Source organism: Cryptomeria japonica, chromosome 10 (genome assembly GCF_030272615.1).
Source record: "Cryptomeria japonica chromosome 10, Sugi_1.0, whole genome shotgun sequence".
Lineage (NCBI taxonomy): Eukaryota > Viridiplantae > Streptophyta > Pinopsida > Cupressales > Cupressaceae > Cryptomeria > Cryptomeria japonica.
In genome coordinates this window covers 555,664,250-555,690,907 of record NC_081414.1, presented here as the reverse complement: position 1 = coordinate 555,690,907, position 26,658 = coordinate 555,664,250, and positions in this window count along the sequence as shown.

The following is a 26,658-nucleotide window of genomic DNA, read 5'->3' as shown; positions in this document are numbered from 1 at the left end:
CCGGAAGAAGCAGACGGAGACCGAACAACACACCAAATCTCAAAGCAAAAGACCAGGACAGGGGCGTGGGGCGCCCTGGTCCTGCCAGGACAGAGGCGTGGGGTGCCCTGGTTCTGCTAGGACAGGGGCGCTGGGCGCCCTGGTCCCTGGGACAGGGGCGCTGGGCGCCCTGGTCCTCCTGACAGACAACATTTTCAGCATTTTTGACAGCTTTTTCCAAAGTGCAAAACAACAGTTTCCGGAGCAGTTTCAGGGGCAGAATCAGGACAGTGGCGCCCGCGCCCCCGTCCCGAACATTTTTAGTTAGATTTTAACTCTGGGTACGCATTTTCATTCTTTTCTTACCCTTGTGTTTACAACTTTCCATCATTTAAGTTCAATTCTGTAATCTTGTTATTAGTTCATACTTGCACTTTGGGGTTAGGGATTGAACTTGCATCATTTTATCTTTCAATTACAACAAAGGAATAGAAATCCTAATAGGTAGCCCGTGGCTCTCTCTTCCACAAGAAGAAGTAGCCAATTGTGTGATACCTCTAGGCTCTTTTGTATTCCACAAATGTGTGGTTGAAAGTGAGATTAGGGCATGCTTGCTTAGTGTCACTTTTTCTCCCACACAGAAAGAAAAACAAGAAGAGTACAGGAATCCTAAACCTATAAAGGTTTATCAGAAAGACAGAGACAGGGGGAAAGGAAAATTTGGTGGACCACCAATCATCAAAGTTAAAGACAACTTACCCCCACCTTCTTTAAATACTCCATCGATAAAAACAACAACTACTGAAGATCAACCGACAGCTGAGAGTATGGATGTAGAGGATAATAATCCTAATTTTGAAGTCCTATACACTATGGATGTTGATACTCAGAAGATCAACATAGTAGTAGACAAAGATATAATTGAAAAGTCAGATATGGCTAGTGAGCCTCCAGTAGCAGGGGAAACTAAGAAATCGGTAGAAGATAAAGAGAAAAAGGCAGAGATTGAGTCACATACCAAGGCAATACAACATATAAAGAAACAAATAGAGCTAAAGGCTCTATAACAACAACAATTAGAATAGGTACATAAGGAAACAGTGCCACCGGTAACTAGTGAAGTAGGAAAACCAGTGCTTAAAGAAATACAGACACAAACTGACCTACCAGAGGTCAATAGAAGCTTGGTTACATCCACTGGTACTCAGATTGTTGGATCATCATCAACATACAAATCAACAAATGTGACTGAGGTATTACTTGATTCTATGAAGAAAATAATCGACTGCAGCTCACAAGCTTACAAAGCAATTGATGATACCATACCAATTTTGAAGGTAATAGCTCCCAACTATAATATAGATAACAAAGATTCTTTAGGACAATTGGATACATTGTGTAAATATATCTCTGAAAACATTGAGAAAATAAAGGAAGAGTCAGTGAAGGATAAAGTAGAAGTTGAAAAACAAAAATTCTTTGATGAGCAAATAAAGAAGTGTAATAGAGATTTTGACACACTTCTACTAGAATTATACAATTTGTTGAAAGAGTACAAAAATTTGTACAAAGATACCTGTAAAACAAACTTTTTGACTGTAGATATAGACAAAAAGATGAGAAAGGTATGGGATGAGATCAATAAACTTGCAGATAATTTTGTCAACTCACCTGATACACTATCAAATTTTGAGGAAAAAATATCAAATTTTGAGGAAGAACTACTCAAATTGGAAAGGGAGAAAGAAAGGATAATAAATAAGGAAAAAGATTTGAGATCCAAACTAAGTCCAAGATTGGACTATTTAGCATCTCTGCGGAAGGAAATTTCCGAGGCACTAATACAGGGAAGCAAAACACCGGTAGAGCATTTGCAACATCTCACCGGTACAGTGAAGAGAATAGAGACAACAGTAAAGGATAGTAAGAAGTTTATGGATAGTATAAACTTGATTTTGGGAGATCTTTTTCAGATCATAACTACCCAACTACAAGGTTGAGGTTATGGATAGTTGAAATTACAAACTCTACTAACATCTTGACAACCTTTGTCATTGATGCCAAAGGGGGAGTAGTGGGATGAGAAAATTCAAAACACATGAATCATATGCTCAGGGGGAGCTCTCACATTTTTGGTAACATTTTTGGACTACACATTTTTGGACACTTTTTGAAATTTCTCATGAGTGTTGCCATCAATACCAAAGGGGGAGATTGTTGGCATATGCACACTCCAATGAGACATTGTATGTGATTGAAGGTTTTTTCATTGATGGCAACCTTGCAATCCTATGGCACCGACAAAGACATTATACTGGCATCAGCAGATCACACTCAACACCGGCACTTAGGATACCAACACCGGCGGTGGCACAGAGGCCGACAAGATTTTGTTACACAATATTTTGATTATTATTGTAAGTCGACTTGGCAAGTTGTAAAATGACTCTTATATATAAAAGAGATCATTGTAGACATTTGTAGAAGAAGTAGTATGTGTTTAAGGAAAATATTAGGCAGACCTAATGTGCGAAATATAGGTCAAGGGTATATGTAAAGAACAGAGCAGGAACCGGTACTGAATTAGGCATTGAAGATGCTATTGTAAAGCAGTACAAGTTATTGGATTTGTATAATCCTTATTGTAAGTCAGTGTGACTTCCCATTGAGCAGTGAGCTCTAGGCAGTTGGCCTTCTTGCATGTGTAGACCCCTATTGTAAGTAATATTCTCTTATTGGCCAGTGAGTGAATATTGTGGGTCACAAATCCCACCAAGGTTTTTCCCACACCAGGTTTCCTTGTTAAAAATTGTGTTATGGTGTGCTTTTCATGTGGATGTTCTTGATTCTGTTTATTGCATTATTTCTTGCATATCAGTACACTATTATATTATGTTCTGCATGTTTTAAGTTAAGAAAATGTTATTACCGGTTAGATACTAATTCACCCCCCCTCTCAATATTCGTGGGACCCCTAACAAAGACACTTCTCACAAACAAATTGATTACTTTGCCAAAAAAGGAACTACGAACCTCAAGTAAAACCACCTTGGTGGAATGATAATATAGATAATTGTTAGCGGTTGAAACATGTCATCCAAGATTTGATTGATAATAGCATAATAATAGTGGATGGACATACAACAAATGAATCTCATACATCTTTTAAAACTCCACTTCCAAACTATGAGAAGGGTGAATAATCAACAACAAATAATGGTAAGGGTAAAGTGAAGGTAAACTACGCTCACACATATGATAATGTGGTAAATGTGATTGTAGTTAAAGAAAAAAAAAATCAAAAACATTCTCATGCTATCACAAGAAGCAAAGCCAAAGTTGTTTTGTCGGGTCCTACAACAAACACGTCATCCACTGTAAAACAATACAATCTAGTGGATCAATTGTAGAAAACACCCACACAAATATCCATCTTAGAACTTTTAAAGCTTTCACCTACACACAAATAAATTATTGAATGAGCATTAGTAGATATAACAGTGTCTAAAGATCTTGATATCGATCAATTCCAAACCATGGTGGGACACCTCATGACCCCTCACTACTTATCATTCACTGAAGAAGACAACATGTCCTTGCAACATCCCCATAACGCTCCCTTTCATATGAAAGTCATCATCCATAAGACATGAGTTAAAATTGTCCTAATAGATGGAGGAACTGGCTTAAAAATTTTCTCTTTGAGTCTTGTCTGTGCTCTAGGTTATTTAGAAGATGCAGTTGATCCCAAAAAAAAGATCACCATAAAATCCTATGATGAAGAAGAACATTCCTCTAAAAAAATTGTGATGTAACCCATCAGAGTGGGACATGTTATCACTGTTTTAAAAATTGGGTGTTCTTGTCCCATAATCGGCTAAAATCTGCAAAGATGTGTTTGACATAACCTTGTTGCCATTGTGTTTTTGGGTCAAAGAGGGTTTAAGGTTTTTGAAAGATTTAACCCTTCCTATGTTTTGAAAAACCCTCGTGTTCTATTCTTGCATTACTTTTTCCACTTAAGTGGAAGGGTCGCTTCATCATGAAAGTGTCCCTCCCTATAGGTTCTCCCTAGGCGGTCTTTTCAATATTTTCAATTTTTACGCCTTTGCCTATGTTTTGTTTTAATCTTTATCGAGCTTCTTAACTATCATGCAAGTCAAGGTTGATCCTGCAATGTGCATTGTTTCACTAGTGAAGATGCCTGCAATTTAGTGTTCACAAAGTGGCAAAAGGGGTAAGTGTTGTAATGCCCATACCCTAGTCGGACTTTTAAAACCCGTTTAACCTTGATTGACTTCCTATGTGGCATTCTCGAATGGTAGATTAACCGATATGCAATGTGTAGTTTAGATAATATAAATAAACTGAGCATACTTATTATTGTGTTTTTGCATCGATTCTCGTGTAAATGCAATTGTTCCTAACCCTTGTGATAAATCTTGAGCTAACATCTTCATTGAATATGTATTTGTATATGCATGCTTGTATGAATTCATGGGTGCAGGAGATTGCAGGTACAACACCGCTTAGGGCAAGGTTCACCTCCTTTGGAACTTGCAAGGTTGAGTATGCTCTTTCATCTTTTGAATTCGGAATTAGTGGTCATATAATGCTCGTCTTGCCTTAGCCGTGGTTAGGTGAGCATCGTGCATGGATTCGTGGAGCTTGCCTTTCATTGGGATGCATGTCGAGAGATTTGGAGGACTACCTCGATTTGCGTGCCTTGCACGAGGTAAGTGAGGTTTGTTATCCTAAGTATTAAATTTAAAATTATGATTAAACGTACACATTAGAGATATAGAAATTTAAATAGGTAGCTTATTTATACGATTAATCAGTAATTAAAGAGATTTGCTTTAAATTATTATTGTAGCAAGTTTAAGGTATTTAACTGAGGTTAGTGTGCTCATTTACGCATTTGTAACTTTTATGCATTTATAGTCAAGAAATTAGAATAAATTAAACTCTTGCATTAGATTAGTCATTTATTTAAAAATATCGCTTTATTATGTTGTAGCGAGTTAATTTAATAGCTAATTTTAAAAATAATGAATTTAATGAGTTATGCGTTTTTGGAAAGGAAAAATTTAAAGACATTTGGGAGATAGCAATAAATTACACATTTTCGCATTTGGAGGGAAAAAGGGGAAAATGATTATTATTTAAAAGAAGTTATTTCTTCTTACTTGTATAGTTGATAAAATATAAAAGTTTGATTTTCAGTAAATTAAATTAAAGTTGAATATGAAATAGAAGCTTTTAAATTTTAAAAGAAAAATGAACAAGGAGGGAATGAATGATTCCCATTTGGATTTTCATTTATTGTATTTTAGAAATAAAGCCCTAAATTCGAAATTGAAATTAGGGCAAAAATTAGGGCTTTTTCTTTGAACCTGGTTGGTAAGCATTTTTGGGGGTTCTTGGCTTTTGGGAGTTTTTTTTTGGAAAAAAGGGAGTTTTGCATTTGGAGTAGCAGATTGGGGAAGCTCTTCATGAAGATCCATGCCTGGAATTTGCATTGTGAGGTAGGATTCGAATCTTCTCCTTATTTATTTGTTGAACAAAAGAAAAAAAAAAAAAAATAGTTTTACTCATGAATGTTTGAAGTTTAGTTTTCAGTCTTCTTCCAAACTTGGTTATTTTGAATCAAATCCTTGTTGTTAAAGGATTTCGTGATTTTAAACTTGGTAAGAGACATTTTCTCCCATAATGAAGATTTAGGTATAAATCTGGGTTTTTTTTTACTGTTAAAATGGGTCTTGATGGGAATGGTGAGGGTTTTGAAATATTCATTGTTGTAAGTTTTTCTTTCAGACTATTTTTTTTATAATGGGTTCTGCTGTTGTGGGTGGGTGTGGTTAAAAAACCACGTTTCTTATTTTTAAAACAAAAAAAAAACCCTGTATGTTTGAATCGAAGTAATTAAACTTCAAACAATTCACGTTTTGTCATTTTTCATTGTTTATAACCAAAAATAAAATAAAATAAAATAAAATTTAGAACGAAAAAAAGAAATGTTTTGAGGGTTTTCGGGGGGGGAGCCGGAGCTCGACCCGGCCCCAAACCCGCGGCACCGCAGTAGCCCGCAAGGGAACCCTGCGAGACCACGGTGTGGCCGCAGGGAATCCCCGGCGTCCACCGTGGCCGCAGGGTAAAACCTGCGACCACGGTGGCCGCAGGGAAACCCTGCGTCCCACCGTGGTTCGCAGGGAACTCCCTGCGCGAAACCCTATGGCTGCGTGCCTCCTTTTCTTCGATGTTTTGAGTTTTTTTTGTGTATCATTTCATTACAGATTTAAAACGGCATTAGTATTTAATAAAAAGACAATGCAAACAAAAAAAAAAGCCTTGATTAATAATTGTGTAATTTTAAAAAAAGGAGAGTTGGAGAATTACAATTTAAGTGAATAATGTTATATATATATATATATATATATATATATATATATATATATATATATATATATATATACACATGTATATATATATGTATGTGTGTGTGCGCGCTAAACACGAGGCTCGCATATAATATGCAACAATAAGGAAAAAAATTAGGCTGATATGTGAATTTAAGATCAATAAAAGGAAAGTAAACTTGGTTCCTTTATATCATTTATATTCAAAACTCAATCGCTTTTATGTTATTTAATCTCTGTTTTTCTAAATAGCATATTTGGGTTCTAGAGATGCAACATTTAGTTGACCCCTACTATAACACAAGTTACTAAATTCATGTGGTATAACATACTCGAGTTAATGTTTATTATTGACATGGAATAAATAGTGATGGTGGTTTAATGCGAGTTTTAAATAAAAGTTAATTTAGCTAGTATACCGAAGGATCGGCATTATTAGTCAGAGCTATAGGACAAAACGAATACCTCTACCGGTTAATGCCTATGCTGAATTAGACTTCTATTATTGAGTTTGGTTATGTAGTGGTAAAGTTTGACATGACAGTGTTTGGTAGCAAGTTGGACAAGCCCCTAGTTAGGGTACCGTCAAACAATAGAATTTAGGTTTTATTTGTCTTCTTTTGTTATGATTTAATTTGACCCATTTTTAAAAAGGGATCACTATGTAATAATCTAACGAGGTAGATGTGGAATGGTGTATGTGTTCGCCTAAAAGGCAAGATTGTAAAGACATGTAATTATGTAACCTTAACTATATTAAATACCAAAAGGGTCTTGCAGTTGAGCAGACCCGGAGATGTAGCCCATCCGGGGTGAACTCCGAGATCATATTCTGTGTCATGCGATGCTTATAGCGTACTTTGTTTTATGTTTTAAATTATCTTGAATGGTGGTATTCTTGTAAAGTGTATGGTGTAAATTAAATGAATTCAAATTTAAATGTATAACATTTTTCATATGGATAAACGTAGTTATTTAAGTTCATAAAACGTTGTGAAATATGAATATGGCATGGTATTTAAATATTGAAATTAAAGTGTGGAAAAAGTAGATTGGTAATGTTAATTTAAATTGTAATTGTGGAAGAAATCTAATTAGAATTACTTTATTGGATTAACTTGATATTAAGTATATAAAGGGGATGAATGTAATAAGGAAACAAAGTTAAAATTTATGTCACAATTCCTAGATTGGAAACTAAAGGATGAACATCATATAAATATCTATCTTTTTACCTTAATAAATGAATCACGCCATGTCAATTATGTTTTATTACATAGGATGAATTTGTTAAGTCATTTCACGTTTTACTCTTAATAATAATCCTCACCAGATTTACTTTATAATTGTGTGAACTCAATTAGATATCCATATTTTAATCCATATAAAAGGAATTCCTCGTGATTGCTAAAATTAATCTAAAATGGGAGAGTAATTGACTTGTTGTTTATACATTAAAACTTAGTAAAACTATCTCCCTCATTTTAAGTTCATTTAACAAAAAGGGAAAAGAGTGATATGTAAACAGGAAATTGTATTTTAATCCTAATAGAGAATGTCACCGTGATTTTTAATTATTCTAATCTTGATATGTTGAATGTCATCTAGTTAACGATACTCTAATTTAAAAGATGTTCTCGTGTGTCCTAATGCATATCCTTCTTAATGAAGTTAGTCTATCTATGGCATTATTAAAACTTCAAATGGGATCTATGGTTACTCATATTTTACCCTTCATATCGGAACTACATCTCATTAGTTGAATATGCATGAAACCAAATGAAGGGACTTCACTCTATTAAATGTGGTTAATCCTTAAGAAACGAAACTCTTCTTATTAACCATGCTTTTTAATATTCAAGAAATAGATATCAAATGTGGGTGAATATTTTAAGATCAAATGGGGGAATCCTCGCTTTACTAATCGAAGTTTGACCTTAAATGATTGAACTCTCCATAGGCAGATTTTTAAACATTAAAGGATGAAATCAACTGTGAAAGGGTACCACAAACCCAAGGAATGAACTTCATTTTATTAAACACATGAACCCTTTGGGGGGGACCTCTTAATGTAATTATGAAAATTAAGTGTATTGAATACATGACCCCTCATTGGCCTCTTAATCACTAAAGTAAATGAATGCCTCCTAAAATTTTAAGACGTCATATCCTTGAACACTTATATAATCAAGATCTATGCAATATCTCGTAATTAAGTAACCCAGTTTAATGGATCTAATGACGCAAGTTGAGTTAGGTGTAAGGTTGTGTAATCGCGTTAGGAAACTCCTTAGGATTGTTGAGCCTTCCGCTGTGATAATTAAATTGACAGATTATCTCCATTGTATTTTAATGTCGTGGCTAATTATGAATTGAGTTAACTTCAACTGTCTTAATGTTGTAACTTTGCTTTAGCGCTCTTAATTATTATTAAAAAATATATATATATATATATATTTTACGCTCTATTTGGGTGTTTTTAACTTAAACCCTTAGGGGTTTCCTGGCGGGGCATTACACTTGGTATCAGAGCCCATGTTGCAACACTGGGATCTCTGGTTTCGCTTGTGCCCTTAGTTGGTGTGTGTGTGTCTACCTTATGTTGTGCGCTTGCCCACCTTGATGTGAGGGTGTGATTTAACAAACCCTACTTGTGTGTAACGTGAGCGTTCACACCTTGTTTCCACCTTGTGGATGTGGGTGTTTTGAGGATGATTGTAGGTGTTTTGTCTTCTTATTGAGGTCTTGGTCTATGACTCCTCTTCTTTGAAAAAGATTCGTATGTGCCTTCATTTTTGATTTATTTTCCTCTTTGACTAATCCATCTAAGTTGGTTGTTAATATCTTGAACCTGAAAGTACGAAATGTGTTGTTTGTGGTTTTGGCTCTATTTTAATGATTGTCCACTTTAAGGACTAGTATGACAAATGTTAATGCTTATCATGTAGTACATTGAGTGATTATGACTCATCTTCTTTTCTCTTTCTCTAAGTAAATTAGAATGAATTGATATATGAAGTTACCTCTTAGTTAAGTTTTCGAATTGCAAGAGAAAGGATGATATTTCTTGAGCCTTGTGTGAGCTTCATAACGTTTTTGTGCTTAGATTGTGGAAAAGGACTGATTTAGGAGTTAATTTTTGGTTAATGATAGGAAATTGTATATTTGCATTAAAAGGTTCTCCATGTGCTTGGTAGGAGTAATATAGTTAAATTTTATCTTAAGTAAGGTGCATCCATATGCGTATAGTTAATTTTGTGAAAATTGCTTGATGTGAAAGGAAAACCAAAGGGGACATGTTGTAGTAGTTTCAAGAGTAAATGGATGTGCTCCTCAAAAGATTGTTTTATGTGCTTATTCAATTAGTGTGATTAGGACCTATTAAATGACGCACCATTTAACTTGTTTTGGAATTAGATAATTGCCTTATTATGTTTCGAAAGGAGTAAATAAAAGACTTGTGGAATTGTATGCACTAAATGTGTAAAATCTAGTAGATAGCTCTTTGTTTACCTCCTTATCATATTATGAAGTTTCAATGTTAAATTTGAGGTATTATTGTATTGTAACGTATTACGAATAGTGATTGTGCTTTAGAAGACTTGTATTACAAAAGAAAAAATTGATTGTTTTGAATTCTTGTTCGGAAAACTAGAACAGTATAGTGCAGCAATAATAATTAGAAATGTCATGTAGGATGCTTTGACACCTTCCTAAAAGATAGCAAAATGACAAACTTATGTCTGAGCATATGGTGTGATTTTGAAATTTTTGTGTATTCGTAGGAAATAGTTGATTTTCCAACTCTCTTCCTCCTCTCGTTTAAAATATAGGAATTGTTGTTTTTGAAACACTATTTAGAATGCAGTGAATTAAGAAGAAGTTTTGCTATAATGCCTGTGAACTTTTATGTTGCTTTGGGCTTCAAATTGAAAGGGGAAAGTTTTTCATCTTGAAAAGGGAAATTGCATAGTTAATAATGTGAATGAAAATGCTTAGGGAAGATTGAGAAAGATATTAGAATGATGTTATCTCGTTGTGTAAATTTGAATTGTTGAAAATTTCAGTACGTGGATCTAGAGTAAACTTTGTTGGTGATTCATGTGTAAAGCATAATTAAAAAAAAAACTTCCCTTAAGTATATGTTAGCATAATGTAAAGTACTCCCCGTAAATGTGACTAAACCAGTAATAGTGCTATTCTGTGTGTGTTGTGAGAAAACCCGTACTTGCTTTGCGTGCCCATGGGATGGTGAAGTAATCAACCATGGGGAATGTGTTTGTTTATGAGTATGGGAAACCATACCTATCTATGTGATGTTGCTTGTTTGTTTCCCTTACTGAGTGCCAACCCACGGGTTGTTGATAAGTCAGTATGTGAAGGGGTAGTAGTAGAAGTCACCATTCCTCGAATAGTATGAACAGCGTACGAGTAATGTCGACGCGAAGCGACTTTAGCTTCCCTATTTTGAGGAAAAGCATGGTTTTGTAACGAGACTATAACACAGGTGTACTCAATACTTCCCCTTGTGACGAACCGATTTATGAGGTTCATGTGTGCCAGCCTTATTCCTATCCTTTATCTTGAGCATATAGATGACAGTTTTTGAGCATATTGTTGGATTCCATTGGAGCATTTGTTGCCTTGTCTTCATGAGAAGCGTGGTACTTTCTTACATGTTGGAGCATTTGTTGCCTTGTCTTCATGAGAGGTGTGTTATTGTTCTACATAAGTTACCAACTGGTTAGTGTTGGTAGACTTATGGGTAGACCTTAGCCATGTATACCTTTGGCTTACGGCGAGTATCCTGAGAGGAACATCGCTATGCGGAGTGTGACCAGCGCGTTCCTTATCCGCGGGGTACACTGCCATGCGGGATACGTCCATTGTGTACTTTGTCCGCTTGGAGTATTGCCATGCCGTGCTGAGACACGAAGCGGGATGTAGTAGACATTTCCATGCGGTCTACCGCTATGTATTGGGTAGAGCCATGCCACGTGACGACGTGATGCGGGGTGATGCCGAGGTGCACACTGCCATGCCATGTGGATGTGTGACTTGGTCACACCACATGATGAGCTACTAGGATAGCTAGACGATTGTTCCTTCCTTCCTCGTTGGTGGCTAGCTACTAGTCACATAGTGATGTAATGTGCACTAATGAATTTCTTTTATTTATTTATTTATTGATTATCTTGTGGGCCAGCAATTTATTTTACTTTGACCTTGACAGTTTAGCCACGAACTTGCGATCTTGATTTTACTTGATTTGATGTTGCAAATCCGGAAATTATTTTCTTGTTTTATTGTTGGAATTGACAAATATTACCCTTAATCTTTTGTACTTTGGTGGCTAAACCGGTTAATTCTTGTTGTTTTTGAATGCTGGTCTTGTGTTGTGATGTGAATTCCTCTCCAAGAATGTGGGAGACGGGCTTGGATGAGTGTATACGAGGAAGTAGACGCAAGGAACCTTGAGGATGGAGGTATGTGAGGCTGTGTAAACAGCTAAGATCCACTACCTACCTATGAGTGGTGACTATCTCTTGGAGGCTAAACACCTTACACAACAAGGGATATTCACGAGGGACTTGTATGGAAGGAAGCACCGTTATGGTGTACCCTAGCACCATCAAGCCCTCGAGTGAGATGTTGGATAATTGTTGATCATGTATTTATTCTGAGAGCAGACATAGAGATGTGGATCATATATGTTACCTTGGACCGAGCAACAGACATGCTCACATGTGGCCTATTGTGTTGTGCAAACCAGTCTTGTGGATGGATATTATGTATAAAAAAAGGATCAAATGGTACTAACTTGTCACTATGTTATAGGGCATATTCATTGGAAAGGTTCTTGTATGTCTGAAAAGTGTAAACAATTGAGTTCATACGTTGTTCTTATTTGTTGAAAAGTTAACTTGGTGGTAGAAATTGTTATTTGAGGCTAGTCTTATGTGATAAAGTTTTGTGAAAGAGGTGAATTGGTGGAAGAAATTGACCTTGAGAACATATTGATTTTGAAGCATTGGCCCAGGTTTATGATGTGCAAAAAGATCACCTTAGGAGTGGCCCTTTGAAGGAGTTTTTTGTTAAAATAGGAGGGTTAACTGTAGTGGGCCCTAGCACCATGGAACCCTTCTCCTTGAATTTGTTCACTTTAAGGGCAAAAGGAATATATTGGGGACTATGTCAAATCTTTGGGGAAGATGCTGAAACAACCATGCCAACCCATTACATGTTAATGATGGCACAAATTCTAAACCCCTCTCTAGCAGTGCCATTTGATTATGCACCTTACCTCATTAATGCAATTCATGCAGGGCTTGTAGGGATAAAAATTGGTAAGGTGGATAAACCTTTTGGATGGTATTCTCTTCTAATGCACATATTTTTGTTTAAAGGATCTTATTATTTTGCTAAGGAAATGGATTTGATCAAAGAAAAGGGAAGTGAGGAGATGCCTATGCAACTGTGGAGCACAATTTTGTCTTGGGATAGAGAGGATGCTAGTTATTTGAAGTTTGATAGATGCTTTGCATCTAGGCTTAGGATTCTTCTATGCCCACAGAACCCTAGGATCCCAAAGGCTCTTTTGGAGTTCCTTAGGCCTAAGGAGTTTGCTAAAGGTGTTAAGATTGTTCATAATTGGGGTGATATGTATTGGTACCCTGTTTCTATAGTTTTTAGAGTTTATGGTTTTAGAGGCAATCCATATTTATTGCCTTATCAAGTCCCATTCAAAATAGGGATTGCAGAGGTCTTAAGGCAAATTGGAGGTGTGCAAGAGGCAAAGCTGACAAATAGGGGTAAAAAGACTATTTTCCTAACTTTAACCATGGCCCATCAATTCCTGATCACCAAAGGTGGTTGGAAATTTTTTGATGATTTTTTTCAACCATATAGGTTGTCTACTATAGTAACCAGGTTTGCTAACCCTGAGGATTTTTTCAACGGTTTGTTCAGGAGAAGAGCATTATGCAAAGGTAGGCCACACCAATTTCATTTCCCTAAGGACCTAATTAGAAATGAATCTAGTTTGGATGAGCAAGAATTGAGGAAAGAAAAGTGGGTAGCATACAAAAAGGGTCTGGATTTCATTCATCAATTTGATAGCAGTTATGACCCTTTGTCTAGCTTCAACCCCTTTGAGGAAAAGATCAAATTCTTAATTCTTTAATTTAAAGATTTAATGCAAAATCTGAAAGAGAAGAGGGAGGCTATAATAAGAGATAACCTTGACAAGGCTAAGTTAGTTCTACCTAAGCCTACCTTTGCTAAAGCCATCCCTCCTAGTAATTATGTGATGCACAAAAGGTCAAAATATAGTGTATTGATGCCAGTAATAGGTGAGCCCTCCACTTCAAGAGGGAGGAGAATAATTGAAGATGTCATTGACATCCAAGAATCCCCTAAAAGGCAAAGGGTGGGGAAAGAAGTGCAAATAGATGAATCTTTGTACTCTCCATCTCAATCCCCTATCCATATAGGAGATGAATAGGAAGTAGTAGAACAATTGTTGTAGTTAGGAAGCCTCAGAGAGATTGCTTGCACCTATGAAGAGACACAAGAGGGAATGCCAGAGGAGCCACTTAATGCTGAAATGAACTTAACTGAAGAGGAGTTCAAAGGTAAAGAGTTAGACCTGGCTGTCAAGCAAGCTAGTGAAGAGTTCCTAGCTGACAACAATTTTGTCACAACAGGGGCATTCATGCAATTTGTATGGAAACAAAATATTGAACAATTCAAGGCGAGATGTGAAAAGAGAATGAGTGAGTAGCCTCACAAAGATACAACCTTAGTAGAGGAAGAAGTTAAAGAAGAAATGATGGCTGAATTCAAAGCCATCACTCCTGAAGGAGGAAGGGAAATGATGTCAAAGGCTGGTGTTCTACTCCTCCCTGAATGGGATATAGTAGATGCCTTGGTACTTGAAGTAGTCAAGAAAGAGACCAAGCCTATGAAGGGAGTGACATTCAACAAAGATAATGCTTCTCTTGTCATGTGGTCCCTAAAGAGGGATGAAAATAGAAAAAGGAAGGATACCTTAGGATCTAGCTTTCTAGGAGGCATGATAGTAAGAAGTGTTAAGGATACAGGGGTGGTAGAGGCTGCTAGCATAGTCTTAGAAACTACAAAATTCAATGTAGCAGTGGTAGAAAAGGAGGCAAAGGAAAAAGCTAATCTCTAGTTGAAATTAGAAACAAACTTGAAGGCTTATAATGAGGCCAAAGAAGGAATAGCTAATCGAGATAACATCATTGCTGAATTGAAGCGTCAATTGGCAAGACAGTACCATCAAGGTGAGTCCTCTACTCTAATGATAGCTTCTTCTCCTACACAACCTCCACCTACCAGTCCTATTATTGAATTTCCCCCTTCTCCCATGCCTTCTGGTTTTCAGCCAGATGAGACCATTCAACATGAATTGGAGAAGTTAAAACAGGCTTAGGTCCTGTTTGCAAGAAAATATGAGGAAAAGGTAAAGGCCACAATTTTGAGGTTTGCTGACACAATAGGGTCTTCCATGGTGCACAATAGCATGAAGAAGATTTTTGATATTTGGAATGAGTTGAATGAAGACAAGGCTATTTTGAAGCCAATTTTGGATAAGTGGATGCCAAGAGAAGTGGATTTAGAACTTATGTGTGCATCCTATGATGAAGCAAGATCAGATGCTATTATTAAATCCACATGTGAGTTAGCAAAAGGTCTGACCAAGTTAGCAAAAGGAAGAACCAATCTGGAGAGGAAATCCAAGTTGTATAGGAAAGAATATTCTGAGCATAAATTTGAATTGTTTCTTGGGGGTTTTGTTAACCAAAATCAGTTGAAGGACAAACAGGTATGGCTTGATGAGCTGGGAGCTAACTTGTCTCTAAGGGTGAATGGAATCATTAATACAGATTACACATCCCTATTTGTCAAGACAGTTGAAGAAATAGAAAATATAAAGTCACATTATAGCTTTTTGAATTCAGAGGTTAATAAAGTGATAAACTCTTGGAAAAGGTTGGTTAAGTTGAAGGAAAAAATTGTTGGCTACTCATGGCCTACTGATGACGTGTTCCAAGAGTGGACCAAGAAATATGTGGTGCAAAAAGAAGGAATCCCAGAGTAGTTGGAAGATGCTATAGAGGAGAAACAAACTGAAGAGGCTGTTGATACTAAAAAAGACTTGTAACTGTTTCTTGGAGGACATTGCGATTTGTAACAAACTTTTCTTAGGAATGTCTGAAGCTTGTATGCATCCATGATGTTATAAATGGATACCAGGACTAATAGAAGAGGGATCACAAGAATTTTTGTAAAGAAACTCTGCAGAAATATATCTAGGTTTTTTCTAGCTATCTGTGTAGGAGAAAAAGTGACACTAAGCAAGCATGCCCTAATCCCACTTTCAACCACATACTTGTGGAATACGAAAGAGCCTAGAGGTATCACACAATTGGCTACTTCTTCTTGTGGAAGAGAGAGCCATGGGCTACCTATTAGGATTTCTATTCCTTTGTTGTAATTGAAAGATGAAATGATGCAAGTTCAATCCCTAACCTCAAAGTGCAAGTATGAACTAATAACAAGATTACAGAATTGAACTTAAATGATGGAAAGTTGTAAACACAAGGACAAGACAAGAATGCAAATGCATACCCAGAGTTAAAATCTGACTGAAAATGTTTGAGACGGGGGCGCGGGTGCCACTGTCCTGATTCTGCCCCTGAAACTGCTCTAGAAACTGTTGTTTTGCACTTTGGAAAAAGCTGTCAAAAATGCTAAAAATGTTGTCTGTCAGGAGGACCAGGGCGCCCAGCGCCCCTGTCCTGGCAGGACCAGGGTGCCCCACGCCCCTGTCTTGGTCTTTTGCTCTGAAATTTGGTGGGAAGGTTGGTCTCAGTCTGCTTCTCTCGGATTTGCAACTTGCGGCGTCGTCCGAGTCCTGAAACCTACACTTATATCTGAAAAGGTGTTGTGGGCAGCTATATAGGGTTTTTCCTTAGTCAAACCCCCACTTCGGTGATTTCCACCTCCACGAATAGCCAAGTTGTATTGTAAAATGTATTGTGTGTGCAGACCTAGTGTGTGTGCAAGGTCCTAAAATGCAAGAAAGCAAACTAGAGCAACCTAGAAAGTAAACCCTAATTGCTTGCAAATGATAATGTAAATGCTCTAAATCAAGATGAAAAGTGATCTAAAGCATGAATAAATGATATATTGAATCTTATGCAAAGACATGAAAACAACATGAAATCATACCCAACCCTCAAGGGAGGGGTACAAGCCAATCTTCAGTCGGTAATCTCCTATTGTTCTTCAATGTCTTCCAAGCCCTAAATGAATGAATGAAATTGATGAATGCTTGATGGATGGATGTTGATTGTTGTTGAAGTCTTCAAAGATCTACTCTTTCACTGCATAGAATGTCCCTGAAAACAAAATTTGGATCCTTTCAAATGAAGAAAGAGAGCTCTTATATATGAAACCCTAGGTCTTAATTTCATCTTTTGGCCAACCTAGAGATTGAATATCCTGCCAATTTCTTGGGGTTAAGCTTTATTTTATGATTGGATCGTGCTCCTAAAATTTCGGGAAAAATGTCCGGGACCATGTGCACTCCGGGCGCCATGGTCCTGACAACTTTTCACCAAATTTTCAGGGCCGTCGGATATGATGATTTTAGAGAGAATCCCGAAGTTACAGGTGATTTCGAGATGTTTTGACCCCCGAAACCAAGCCCCCAAGTTCGAAATAGGGCCTAATTAAGGTTTTTGATTAAATGATGTATAGGAGGAATAAAATGAAAAGGGCACACTTTAATGAAAGGGCCCAACTTTATGATCTGGGAGATGATAAAATAGAACCTTAGACCTAATTAATGTGATTAATTAAGTGCTAAAGGGGAAATGCAATGCAAAATGCAAAATGTGCCAAGGCGGGTGCTAAACTAGGTGTGAAATTGTACCACCCTAGTAAGTGCGTACAATTTACGACGCTACACTATCATAGAGAATACTTTGAATCATGTAGGATTATTTTCAAAATGAATATAATGATACAGATCAATACTTTTCAGGCCTAAATCTATGTTGTCTTTTGGTGTGCACTCATTAATTTTCTAGTTTCATTTGAATAGTCTAGGGTTATTTGATTAAACATGGATTGTAAGGCAATCATATGGATGTGTTTCTATCTTTTCTCTTTAAAGGAGAGGAATTAAATATGCATGAAATATCTCTATCATTAAATCAATTGCTTTCTCATTTTGAATTTGATGAATGGTTTTAGTTTTAAGAGGATAAAACTCATATATATGTTAGGCATGTATGGGGTTAATTAAGGTTGAGGAGGTGAAATGTATGGGATTCTTCAGTTTTGGAATTCTAATTTGATTTGGGTGACTTTGTAGCCCGAATAAGGCACTGGTATCCAGTTATGGTTTTCTTTCTATTTCTCTTGGAGATCAATACTAAAAATGAGTATAAGCTTTTCTATTAATGTTTCAGCTCTATTAAAGTGATGAAGTCCATAGGTTTCTAGCATTGGTTTACTATGGATCTCAAATTTTAAAAGTGTGAAAGTTTTCACAGATGGTATACCCACCTGGAATTTGGATAAGTTCGAAGTGTAGAAGGTTTTGTTAAAACCTTGTTATATATTTTCTGGAGTTTTGTTCTTCCTCAGTGTCCTCTTCATTTGCAAATAGAGTTTATTGTATTCCTAACAGGGAGGAGAGAAGGGAATCATAATTTGAGAACAACAAGACATTTACAGAAAGACACAACATGCCAAGTTCTAGACTTGGACTTATCATACAACATACTCTTGGGAAGACCCTGGATACATGACATACAAGTTTTTCCATCAACATACCATCAGTGCTTAAAGTTTCCCTACAATGGGTAGGAAATCACGATCTCAGCAGATTCAAATCCATTTCAGCATTGTAGTAATCTCAAACCCACTCAAGAAATCATTGTTCCTCATAATAGGGAGGCATCATCTTCAAACACACAATCTAAAGAAAAATCATTTGCCTCAATTTTGTCAAGTATGGAAAAATAAATACAGTTAAGAGATCGAGGGAACTAAGAATATTCAATATCACAATTACCACTTTCTCCTAAATCCTTTGGAAAGCCATCAAACTCTAAACAACAACCAATTGTGAAACATCTTCCGATATTTGATGGAGAATTTGTTAGTGTTGGAACCTTATCAGAGGAAACATAAGACAAAGATGTACTACAGTGGCTATAAAAAGATGAAGAAATTCAATAAAAGATCAACAATGTATGCATACCTACAGAAAAGTATAGAAAATGATTTAACATTCTCAGAAAAATGGGATACACTGGAACATGTCCTATAGGGAAAATAAAAGAAGGTATATCAGAACCTATCCAACCTTATACTCAGTAGGCTACTAACAAAACAGACTTAGGATATGGACAAGTTACTTTACCAAAAGACAAATCTTTTAGCCAACAACAAGAGGAATATGAAAAAAGAAAAGAACAACTGGCAATTGAAAGAGAAGAAATGTCATCTAAACAACAAGCACAAGAAAAAATGAAATGGGAAAAGAAGAAAGCTTCAAATCAACAGAAATCACAAACTAAAAGCACCTCTCAAGTAGCATTAAATCTCAATCAAAACAAGCATGAACCTAGTACTAATCAAGGAGAGCTCATAGGAAGGTTAACATAACTCAATCTCAGTCCTGAAGAGGTTGAATATGACAAAAGAAAAGATGAAGAAACAAATCAAATACTATATGAACAAATTTGTAGATTGCAGGCTACAAGTGATACATATTCTAATGAATGCGAATGGGATTCTTATCACTCTGAAGAATCAGCTAAAGAAAATTACTTTGAAGAAGATGTAGAAGTCAATGTAGTTCACACGTATGTAGGACAAACATTAGGAACTAGTTCACTTGAATCAAAATCACATTCAGCTGACTTGGACTTAACCGAGGATGATCAAGAGCTTCTTGTGCGAGGTCATGTTCAATCAAATAACCATTGATACCAAACAAAGTAGCAAACGCCATGGATACACTTGCTTCTCTCCTTCAAACATAGGAAAATCAACAACATTATAAATTCATGGTGGAAGAGTTGTTTTACCCTGCTCATAATTGTCCTAATTCCCAAACTATCTATCAGCTTGTTGGGCATGATTCCTCCCATTATGGCCAAATTTACACATACCTAAAAGACAATATCCTCCCTCCTGCCTTATCAAAAAATCAAAAGAGAAACTTTATTCGCCAATCCTCCCATTTTACTCTTGTCATGGATACCCTGTTTAAACAATGTCTAGATGGTACTCTTTTAAGATGTCTTGAACAAGAAGAATCTGAGAAGGCCTTACATGAATTCCATAATGATATTTGTGGCACTCATTCAAGTGATCTTACCCTTTCAAAAAAACTCATACGCTTGGTCTATTATTGGCCAACTATGGAACGAGATTCTTTTCAGATAGCTAGAACATGCAAACAATGTCAGATCCATGGGAATTTGATTAATACACCAGCACAAGAACTTCATGCTTTGGCAACATCTTGGCCTTTTTGTCAATGGGGTCTTGATCTAGTAGGAAAGATAAATCTTTCTTCATCTAAAGGTCACAAATTCATCCTCGTAGCTACAGAATATTTCATAAAATAGATTGAGGCAGTACCTCTCACAAATATCACAGAAAAACAAATTGTTGCCTTTATCTTGAACTACATCATTTGTCACTATGGACTACCCATGACCATTATCACTGATAATGGGTGACCGTTCAAGAATCAGGATGTACAAGAGCTATGTGAGAAATTCAAGATCCAACACATATTCTCCACACCCTACTATCCACAAGGGAATGGGAAAGTAGAAGCATCAAACAAAACAATTCTGAAAATCCTCAAAAAGATAGTAAATGATGTTGGAAGAGATTGGCATATTCAATTGAACCCTGCTCTATGGGCCTACTATACTAGTATTCACACACCAATAGGTGCCACACCTTTCTCTCTTGTCTATGGATCAGAAGAAATACTACCAATAGAAGTAGAGATACCTTCTCTATGAGTATCATTAAAAGGTCTTATCCCAAATGAAGAACAACGAGTATCTAGATTGTAGGAGTTAGAATTGATCCATGAATGAAGACAAAATGCCTTTGACCATTTAAAGGTATATCAACAAAGAATGTGCCGAAGTTATAATCATAGGGTCAAATCAAGAACATTTCAAATTGGGGAACTAGTACTAAAGGAAAATCCATGCAACTAGGCAGATCGAGAAAAGAAAGGAAAGTTTGAACCAAAATGGTTAGGTCCATTTGTGGTCACAATAGTATTTGGGTTAGAATCATATCACCTATCAACACAGGACAGAGATTAGCTTGAGGAACCCATCAATAGCATACATCTAAAGAATTTTTATGTCTGTAAAAGCAAAAAATCCAAAAGCAGTGAACAAGTAGAAAAATAAAAAATAGTGAAAAAGCAAGAAAATCCAAAAAAAGTGAAAAAGAAGAAAATCAAATATGAGAAAGAGTTCAATAAAAACAGATGGTGAAAACCTGGCAAACAAGCGTTATCTGTTAGCTAGCTCTTCCATCTATTAGTTCATGCATCCTTCCGCTTGCATTCATTTAGCATTGTTCATATCCATAATAAAGCCTTTGTGCATACACAGGCATCCCAGGTGGCTTCTTGCCATGGTTTGGATCATTGGGTATATCATAATGAATTTGTTTCTAGGCTTGGGTAAAAATCCTACACCTAGCTGGGGGCAAAATTTTTGATCATTTTGAGCTCAATCAAATAGGTAGAACAATAGTTAGACAACTCTTATCAAGCAAAAACTGAGACACATCCAACGTTGAACATGAGATCAAATTATCAACCATTAAACTATCACAAATTCAGTCTAAGAACATTCACACACTTTTTAATGGATGATATATTTTGGCAAATGATTTAAACATGCTTGTTCAACTTTTATATCTTGATTTTTGCTATCATGATTTCTGAGTAACTCCAGGATGTCTTTGACTAGAGGAACAAGGAAGAAACATGATATTTTTCTTGTCTGTTGTCTATAAATTAATCATTAATATGTGCAAATTTGTCTCGAGATATGATCATCGGAGTATCATCGAAGAAATTTCCGGTTTGTGTATTGAGATGGTTAATACTATCTGTTTTATGCAAGCAACACTCAGGTCATCTTGGTTCAATTATACCTCGATGCTTGTGCTAACTTGCCATATCACAATCCAAGAAATTTGTGCTCAGGTCATCATGGTTTAATTATACCATTGATATTTTTACTCACTTCCCATATTTTAAAAAGATCAATGATGACAAAATGCAATAACCCGGTGACTGGTCCGGTTGTAGCTTTGCATTTACCTTGCATTTCATTCTTGCATGGGATCCTACATGCTCATTTTATCCAAGGTTAAATCTATCATAGGAATCATCAAGGCATCATCATAAGTTTATACACAATCAGAATGATGACTCATCTCTCTCTAGATATTATCGACTTAGCGAAAATCTTATACTCTGCCCTCAACATAACCAACATCAACATATCTAAATTTTCCTACAACTTGATATCAACAAACTGTCAGTTCTTTATCCAATCAATATTATCAATTATATCAATCGATCACATCTAAATCGATCCTATCATATCTTATACATGATGTATCTTTCCTGAAACCAGATGTTTTGATCATGTCTTATATAAGATATATTGTTCTTGAAACCAAATGCTTTGATCATCTTTGTTTTAAATAGGAGATTTCATTCCTGAAACTAGACTGAATCTTAATCTTATCAATCTAACAAATCAAGCTTTATCAATAATCAAAAACCGCATCACCATGATCGTAGAACTCGCATTTTCATCAATCACAATTGCAGAAATCAAATCATTTCTAATCGAGATATAAATTTCGCAAAGATCCAAAAACTCCAATGGTCAATTATCTCAATTGGTCTCCTGAGGGGGCATCATCATACCACAATTTATCAATCAATGTCTGGGGCATCCTATCGAACCAATATCATCACCAAAATGAGATTATTCTTTGAATCAATGTGTCATCATACCTCACTTCAAAAAGGGGCAAAATGTATACACCTAAAAATGGACTGAAGATATTTAATTAAATAAGAAATTATTTAATTAATCCTCCTCCCCAATTTAATTGAATTCATTAGCAATTTGATTAAATTCTCCCTTTCATCTACTTATTAATAAATCTAAGGATTTATTTAATAGGTTCATTTTTATAGTCCCCTTTGATTAATTAACTCAAATTAATTAATCCTCCCCCACTTCAATTAATTCTTCTAATCCTCTAATTAATTAAAACAAATCAATTTATGAGTTGTTGAGAATTAATTAGTCTTTTCCTATTATTTGAGTTTTTAAAATTTAAATTATCCACATGCCTCATAACTTCTAACCACCTAACCTAACCATTCCTCTAACCTAACCCATTCCACCTAACCTTGGGTTTAACTAACCTTATCCTATCTTGCACATCCTAACCTCCTTATCCTAACCTCCTATGGTGTGGATATTTTCTTCTTGAGACACATGGCACTTTGGCTACATGTCTCCTCTCTTGGATACTTTCCCTTTTATGAGAAAATATCCTTAACACTTGTCACCATAGAGATGACAAGTGTCTCTTCCTCCAACCTCTTCTTCAACCTCCTCCAATTTCACCCTTGATATCTTTAGACTCAATCTTGACCGTTGATTCCTGCCACCTCACCCCTAGCCTTGGAAATCCTATAAATATCCCCCATTTTGGAGCAAAAAGGATCCCATCTCATTTTCATCTTAGGCATTGCTAGTATAGGCATATCATTTGAGAATTTATTATTATAGGAAATTGCATCTTAGATTTAGTTTAATTTGATCATTTTCTAGCATAATTGTTGAATCATGTAGCTTAATCAATCTCTTTTCTAGCTTAATTGCATCATCATCATAGCTTAATCATGCATATCATTATATTAATTAGTCTCTTTGATCAATCTAGCATAATCAATCTCATCTTTGCACATCATTATCATTTCAAATCCTCCGTTTAGGTATAGTGAAGTCACTGGGATTGCTTATCCAGATCTAAGAGAAAATCCATACTCGCATCTCTTAGGAGGCGATAGGTTGCTTTGTCATGGTTTTATCTTTCATTTCCTTTTAATTTTCTAACCATTCTTGTAATGATATATTGAGTGTTTTGTGTTACAGATGCAGGTATCGCACATGACAAAGAATGACAAGTAGCATACTATGTTCTTGCTAAACAGAGGAGTAGAGGGGTTTCTATTAAACTCATTTGTTCTTCTTCTCTAATCCATAGTTTTGTGACCATTTGATGGAACAAAAGAACTTCATGACAAACCAGAGACCCTTCTATTTTTGTTCCATGCATATTGATGTCTTACATATGCTCTACATTCTCTTTGTCGGTGACCACAATTTTGAAAGTACTTACATTTTACACTTTTCTTGAATGAAGCGGTAGAGGGGCTGCCACTTGATTGAAATATTTTTCTTGTACATCCATGTCTCTTATGACCAACTTTATTGCAATAATAACATGTGACATTCATATCTCTTAGGATAGTAGAGGGGTTCTTGCTTTCATGGATCAAAGTAGATCTATGCATAAGTCTACAATCTAAAATTTTATGTCCATATGTGATGCAGTCAAGGTAGGGAGATCCAATGAAGGATGGCCCAACCTTGTAGCTTAACACATAAAGCATGTAAAACATATCGATAACTAGTAACAGGACAACAACAAGAACAACCAGTAACAACACAACACATGTAACTGGTAAATTACTTGAATAAATCTTATTACAGTCTGAAGAATTACATTATTTCTAGAGAATGCAAGCTAACCCCCCTTTGATCTTTTTCTACATTCACTTGCCTTATGCCCATATCTTTTGTATGAATAACAATAACTGTAGAAGGAAATATTGTACCTTATTGAGTAATTTTGCCGCATAGGTGGATATCGTGTGGACTTTATTTCTCTATTTCTTCTTCCTTGGTTGTTGATCCTGGGTTGTTCATCTACAACAATCTTTCCTTCTGATTTATTTTTGTTCTCAATTTTGGGAGCTACACAATTTGGTCTTCTATACTTCTTCCTTATGTCCTTAACTTTGGTGAAGCCATCATCACTTAGTTTTCCCTTTCCTTTGGAATCAACATTCTTACTCTTTTTAGTAGTAGTAACAACATTCTCCTTCTTTGGAACAACAACATGAGTCTTCAAACTTTCAACAATAGCATCTAAATTTATTTTCTTTCTTGGAGCATCTTGTTGGAATCCAAGAACACTGAGAGGGGGGGGGGGTGAATCGGTGTTCTACCAAAATGACTAATTTTTTACCTTATTAAAACATGCATACACCAACTGGTATACCAGTACAAATAGAATTGAAAGAAGTAAAGCAACCAATAAGACAATCCCATAAATGAATACCATAACACATAGAATTATACATGGAAAACCTCAAAGAGGAAAAACCACGGTGGGATTTGTAACCCACAATATCAATTTATTGGCCATATGAAGAGATATTACAAACTATAGGGGCCTGCACTTGCAGGAAGGCTCACAGCCTAGAGCACACTGCTCAATCACAAAAGGAGCCTCACTGACTACATACAAATCCAGACTATAATCCGAAGAAATGATTGAACTGCAAAGATAGCATCTTTTATGCCTAAATACAGTTTTAGTTAAGCTCTATTGTTTTCGGTCTAAAACCCTAAACCCTTTACTGAAATACCTCTTACATAAATATCCTCACATACATGATCTCTCTCATATGTTTCACAACTCCTTTAAATTCCATAACATTACACACTTCCTATAATATTTCAAAATGATCTAATCAACTGACTATTGGTATTTTGGTATGGTTTTGTCATTGATGTCAACACCTACTAAAACACTAGCACTTTGGAGATCCAGTAGCATTCACCGACAAGCAAGTAACTATTGCACAGTTACTGGTATATGGTTTACCAGCAGGATATAATGATCACCGACACTTGGAATGATATGGAAGACACTTGGTAATATCAAAGACATCATGTGGACATCTTATCTTAATAAATTAATCATTGATATATTCATATTTGCATATTTGCTTTTACCGGCAAATAGGTCTAGGGTTACACCAACAAGTTTATCTTTTACAGATCAACATGGCACACTATGGAGATGATTAATTATTGTTGTAAATGCATTAAACTAACATGTTCAATCGGTTATTGCATCGAATATTATATTGTTTGTAAAATGTTTTTTATTGTAATATCTTGTAGAGTCGACCTACTAAAATTGGTCTTAGGTTATGGTATAAATGTAAGATCTTATTTGTAAGATCAAGTATGGAATGCAAAAAGAATTGTGTGAAGGTATATGTGAGATTAAGTAGTGCAATACATGCAGACATCATTTGAAGGTGAAGCTAGGTTTTTGTAAAAGCATATCAGCATTGCACCGGTACTAAATCTAGCATATGAAGATGCTATTTTGTGCAGTACATTCTTATTGGATTTAACCATCCAACTGTAGTCAGTGTGACTCCCATTTTGTGATTGAGTAGTGAGCTCTAGGTTGTTGGCCTTTCTGCATGTGTAGACCCCATTTAAGTACACTTACTATCTACAGTAGTATCATCTGATTGTGGGTAAGGTTTCCCACCATGGTTTTTCCCCTTATAGGGTTTCCACGTACAAATATTGGTGTTATGTGTTGTGGATGACTTTGTGTTTATGTTTCATGCATTAATCTTTACCGGTATAGTAATTATCTGTTAAAACTGTCTACCGACATACTTACCTGGTTTACCAGTATTAAGCATTAAGTTGGTTAAGTTGTTTTTGGTTTGAATTTATTAGACAACTGATTCACCCCACCCCCCCCCCCCCTCTTAGTTGTCTCTAGGACCTAACACTGACCTATATACCCTTTACAATTTATCATACCTTATGTTGGCTTAGAAAGATAATTACAATATGAATATACATGTTGGCTAGTTAACATAAATACATGACTATCAAAAATAATTGTCGATGCCAGATCCAAAAGATGTCGGCCTCCAATACCGATAACCTGATTCTAAACCATGTCATCCTGTATTGCCGGTAACCAAAGAAATCTATCCAACCTATAAGTGCCGGTGAAGTGCCTGCTG